The sequence below is a fragment of the Malus sylvestris genome, chromosome 7 (assembly GCF_916048215.2).
Source record: "Malus sylvestris chromosome 7, drMalSylv7.2, whole genome shotgun sequence".
In the NCBI taxonomy this organism is placed as follows: Eukaryota; Viridiplantae; Streptophyta; class Magnoliopsida; order Rosales; family Rosaceae; genus Malus; species Malus sylvestris.
The window spans coordinates 9,961,404-9,967,403 of NC_062266.1; positions in this window are offsets into that span (position 1 = coordinate 9,961,404).

Here is a 6,000-nt window from a genome sequence, read left to right on the forward strand (position 1 = left end):
TCTCGTCTTCGAATGCTTTATTTTTGAACCATTCGAAGGGTGTAACACGCCAATGTGAAATCAATTCCGATGGTATCCATGCTTTTTTTTTTTTTTTTTAATATTTGGGGAAAAGAGGTCTTAACAAAAGCTTGATCAACCACCCGTGTACCGAATCAATCTGAGACTGATAATATTCATTTCTGAAAGAGCTACGAACTCTTGTGATCGCTTAGGGTTTTCCTAATTGAAGAATGAACTGGTTTAGGGTTGTGTTTCCGATTCTTGGCCCATCCATAATTTGACATGAGATGACAAAAGGAAATCTCAAGATGATTGAAGTTGCTTTTTGCTCAACAAAAGGGCTTAGCTTTGTTCCAAAACAGTTCGTCATCAATGACGTGTCATATCAGTCGAAAGTGAAAAAGCCATTAGCCAAAAGGTACTCATTTACCTTGTACTAGAGTATAGTAGGAGGTTTTAAATTTGAAAATCATGAATAACCAATTTTATATTAATTTATTCTACTATTAGTGTAAATATATCGTTGTATCAAACAATGTTTCATTTGTTCTTTCTTCTATTTTTCATAAAAGAAATAGATTATTGATATTGTTTAAATTCACATAAGTTTTATGGTACCCTTTAATTTGAATGTTGATAGACTATCGCTTGGATAAAAATAAAATAAAAACCTTCACAGAAGGGTAACACATAGAATGAAATGTCCCCATGCTTAAAAAAAATGCGCTCCACAATTTTCTCCCAACATACTTTAGGCTATGTTTGGGTTAGGGATTTCAATGTCTCAAGAGATTTCCAAATCCAAAAGGAATTAATATCGAATTACTATGAAATGGATCACAAAATATTAGATAAGAAAATTAGAAATGCTTGTCACATTTCCTTTGAAATGGTCATGAAAGGATTTTTAATATCTCATATCTAACAAATACTTCAAATTAAAAACTCTTCAGACATGAAAATCCTCCCCCTAAACATAGCAATGATCTTGTGATTCGATTTTGTTTGACCAAACATATCCATCCTAACTTGTTCATCAAGAAAATAATGCTTCAATGATTTTGAAATTCATGAACCTTATAGCATACATATATTTAAGTAGATGGTACCATTATTTTGAAGTCTTGACCAGACAAATCTATCATTTGCTCCATCAAACCCGGCTCTTCCCTTCAACCACTTAATCACGAGAGATCTTTCACTGTGACAGAAACACGGGATAGTACATCACGTGTCACTATATAAATAGTAGGATATGTATGTTAAAAAGTTAATAACTTAAAAAAAAAAATTTCTCACCACTTATATAAAAACACGTAGTGTACTATCCATGAACCGATCACAATAAAAAACTTCCCCTTAGTCACAACTTAAAAATGTGCATATGTTTTATGTTTCTGGATAAACCAACCAATTGTGTGTGTGTGTGCGTTTTTTTTTTTCAAATTTGGAGAATTTGGAGAACCAAGGTCGAAATTAATGAGTTGAACTTGTCCAATCAATGGAATTGGTCTCAGACAAGAAAACCATTACAATTAACTGCAATTACAATAATCTCTTAGAGCAACAATAACTATTTCCTCTGTTTGGAGTGCAAGTGCTGACTGCGGACATACTTTGTATTTTCTAATTGGTAGTATAATGCAATCATCGTTTGTATGTGGAATTAATTATGAATTACGATTGTTAAATTCGAACGATTATAACTTTAAATTTTTTTGTAATACTGATGTTGAATGTTAACGTTATAATGTAACACTGTTATACGTTATTGTAATATAACATTGTGTGATTTTGTGATGCATTCTAGTTAATAACCTATTCTATATTGTAACAAGACTTCCATGGTGTGATCATAAACATTGGTTTTGTAATCCAATTTGTTGATGCACAAAATCAGTGAGGACTTTGGTACAACAGAAAGTGTTAAGTTTGTGACCTTCGCTAGATTGCTTCTGTCACTAGTGTGGATAAGTATGTAAATGGATAGAGACGGGGAAGCAAACATAAGATGTATGTGGTTCACCCAGATTGGCTACGTCCACGGAGTAGAGGAGTTCTCATTAATTATGAAGGGCTTACACAAGTACATAGGTTCAAGCTCTTATTTAGTGAGTACTAGTGAATGATTTAGTACAAATGACATTAGGAAATCTTGTGAGAGAATGATCTCCTTTTATAGAAGAGAGTTTCTAGCTTTGTTCTGACATTGATACGAGTCGCATTGTAATTGGCTTCTGATATTGACACGTGTCATGCTATGATTGGCTTCTGATGTCAACACGTGTCGCGCTGTGATTGGCCTCCCGGTTGGAGGGGAACTCTTCTGGGTCTTTGACGGTATAACATTGATCGGTGCTTGGTAGTTTTGGGATTAGTCAAGTATGGTACAAACAGTGCTCCCCTAAGTTCCCGAGTGAGGGAAGCTCCTCGATTGGGTACTTACAAGATCCAAGCCGCTGAGTAATCACGAAACTTCTAAGTATCGAAGTATGGTATCGTTTTCACTTGCCTTATTTGTCTCATAGGTATATGTGGCATCTTTTCTGAAGTACTCTTCCTTCATCTAGGGGTGGTATCTTTAATCGGTGGAGATGCACAAGGTAATGTATCAATTTCACTTGAAGCTTACTTGTAGTTTAGGCTTGGTCAAGCGCGATACAAACCATGTAGTAAGAGTCCCCAAGTCACTGAGCTAGGAGATCTGCCGAAAGAGGTGACATACAAGGTAAGCAATCAGTCCCAGATCAGAAGTTTGATTTCGAGTTCCGGCTGATTATTCTCATTCTCCCTATCTTGTAGGCAGCATGAAGGATAAAGAAAAGAAAAAGAAGAAGAGATGATATGAGATATTTTTGCTTTTGAAGAAGTAACTTTCCACAGGCTTATTCTTGAACTGGGCTGGAGGGTTTTCTGGTTTCCTCCAAAGTAAAAGGTCGACTCTAGAATTTGAGGGTCAAAACAAATCCATCAAATCTAGAGTACGTTTGACCCTGATGATATGGGATACCTTTGCTGTTGACAAAGTAGTGGATGTGGCATGGCGAGGCTTTGCTCTTTGGTGACGGTGTTAGCGAAAGGTTGTTGAAGCTTCTCGAGCTATTCGGATAAGGCAACGATGTCGAGCTTGGATTTGACTTAGACTCATCCGTCTGGATTATGCGGTTTTGCAGGAGGGTGTCGTGCTATAGTGATCTGTTCCAGCTCATCGTTGAACCTTCTGCTTCAATCTTTTATATCGCAGAAATGGTGCTCAACCTTTGTATTTGAACGATCCTTCAGAGTACTACTTCTCAGCGACTCATCCATGCTTGGCAGCTTCAGTGTAAAGAGCTAATATTGTATCAACCATTCTGAGGTATTTGCCGAAAGAATTCCTGACCTTGACAACAGTTGAAGATGAGTACTCGAGAGTAATGCTAGGTGAGCAACCAGACAAAGGTTCCGGGCAATCAATTCCAGATCGGAAGTTTGATTTCAAGTTCTGACTAATTCATTTCTTTCTCCTTGTCTTGCAGGTAAGAGCAATGGTAAAGGAAAAGACAGGGAAAAAGCATGATATGGGATACTCTTGCTTTTAACTCTGATGATATGAGATACTCTTGCTCTGGTGTGGCTTGTTTGCAGAGGTATTATCTGGGGGAAAAGAAGCTGAGTATTTCGAGAGACTCTGCTAAGAGTGCCCTCTCGGATGTGAAGAAAAGTTGAGCATTTTTTTTATTTGCAAGTCTGCCTGGCTGTGGATGATAGAGGTCGACATATATAAGAATTGTGCCAACAACGAGTAGTAACGCTATTCCTTTACCCTTCTCGGTCATAGCAATGTAGTGGGAGCTGCAAGATTCACGTGTTTTAACTTTGTCAGAGCACTTTGAAAAAGTGGTCTATGGTATCTGGAAAGCTGATGTTGCGTGTGAAGATTACAGACAAATTTTATCCACGGAAATCTGGCTCTCGAAGTTCGGAGAACGGTGCCTCTTCGGTTTTCAAACAAGCAATCATGTTGGGGATCTAGCTCTCAAGATTTGGAGAGTGTTGCCTCTTCGATTTTTGAACAAGCAATCCTATTGAGGATCTGGCTCTCGAGATTTAAAGAGCGGTGCCTCTTCGATTTTTGAGAAAGCAATCCTGTTGTGAGTCTGGCTCTCGAGATTCGGAGAGCGGTGCCTCTTTGATTTTTGAGAAAGCAATCCTGGTGGGAGTCTGGCTCTCGAGATTCGGATAGCGGTGCCACTTTAATTTTTAAGCAAGTAATCCTGTAGGAATTTTTCTCAATGTGAGTAAAGGTTGGGCACTTTTGTCAGCCTGCCTTGCTACGGAGCATGAAGGTTGACACACATAGGGACTTTCCAATTATCAGGCAGTGGTGCTGTTCCTTTACCCTTGTGGGTAATGGTAGGGTAGCTGGACCTTCAAAATTTATGTGTCTAAACTTTGTCAGAGATCTTTGGCAAAGTTATCTTTGGTACCCGAGGAGCTGATGTTGCGTGTGGGGACATTTTACTCAGGAAAATCTGCTTCTCGAAATCCGAAGAGTGGTGCCTCTTCGATTTTTGAACAAACGGCCCTGCTGCCCTTTCTTTTATAGGGGCACCAATTGTGTGCAAGAAGTACGTTCAGAGAGTTATTGCTTGTAGGAATTTTCCCCTTATTTTCGTACTTCATAGATTTATTGGATCTCATTTCTCCTTCATCATTTCTGAAAATGTCTGGCCCATCTGACCATTGTTTTGACTTAAACTTTAGTGAAGAGGCAGCCATGCCTCCTCAAGACAACATATGGGCTCATCCTTCTTATCCCCTACTGGTCATCGTACCGTTGGGGACTCTGTGATGAAGAATGATATGACCACTGCGGTAGTCGCCAGGAACCTTCTCACTCCCAAAGATAACAGACTACTTTCCAAACGGTCTGATAAGTTGGCTGTTAAGGATTCTCTGGCTTTCAGTGTTCAGTGTGCAGGTTCTGTGTCTAATATAGCCCAACGCCTATTTGCTCGAATCCGCCAAGTTAAATCATTGGCTGCTGAAGTGATAAGTCTCAAATAAGATATTAGAGGGCTCAAGCATGAGAATAAACAGTTGCACAGGCTCGCACATGACTATGCTACAAATATGAAGATGAAGTTTGACCAGCTGCAGGAATCTAATGGTCAGATTTTACTTGATCATCAGAGGTTTGTAGGTTTGTTTCAAAGGTATTTATTGTCTTCGTCTTCTAGGGCTATACCGCGTAATGAAGCTCTAAATGATCAACCTCTGATGCCTCATCCTTTTAGGGTTCTGCCCAGTACTAAGGCTCTGAATGATCACCCTCCAGTGCCTTCTCTTTCTGGGGCTCTGCTAACTGCTGAGACTTCTCCTGAGCAACCTTTGTGAAGGCTCCCTCTTGTTTGTTTATTTTGATTCATGTATATGTACATATTTGTAACTTATCGCGGATATCAATAAATAAGCTTTGCTTCATTTCAACGTATTGTGTTAAATACACCAAAGCCTTCTTCACTAAGTTCTTTGGTCTTCTTCACTAAGTTCTTTGAATTTTTTTCTTTTTGTTGAAGCTTATATGTTGAAGCTTTATGAGTGAAGCATGTAGGTTGAGGTAGTGCTCCCTTAATTTCCTAAGTGAGGAAAACTTTTCGGTTGGAGACTTGAAAGATCCAAGTCATTGAGTAGTCGTGAACCTTCCAAGTACCGAGGTGTAGTAGCATATGGTAGGAGTCCCCCAAGTCTCCGGTCGAGGGAATTGACGAATGAGGTGTCTTGCTAGTAGCCAAGTTTCAAAAGTAACAAAACTTCACCGTTTTCCTTTCTAAGTGGTAGCCCAAAACTCCTCCTTTATATATATTTGTTATGAAAGTTGTTAGGCCCAAAGAAGAGGAGACCTAGGACTTTTTTTTTCTTTTTTTTTCTAATTTCCGAATTTTCAAATTTTCAAATTTCGAAAAAAAAAAAATATATATATATATATATATTAAGTTTTATAGGTTAAGCTTT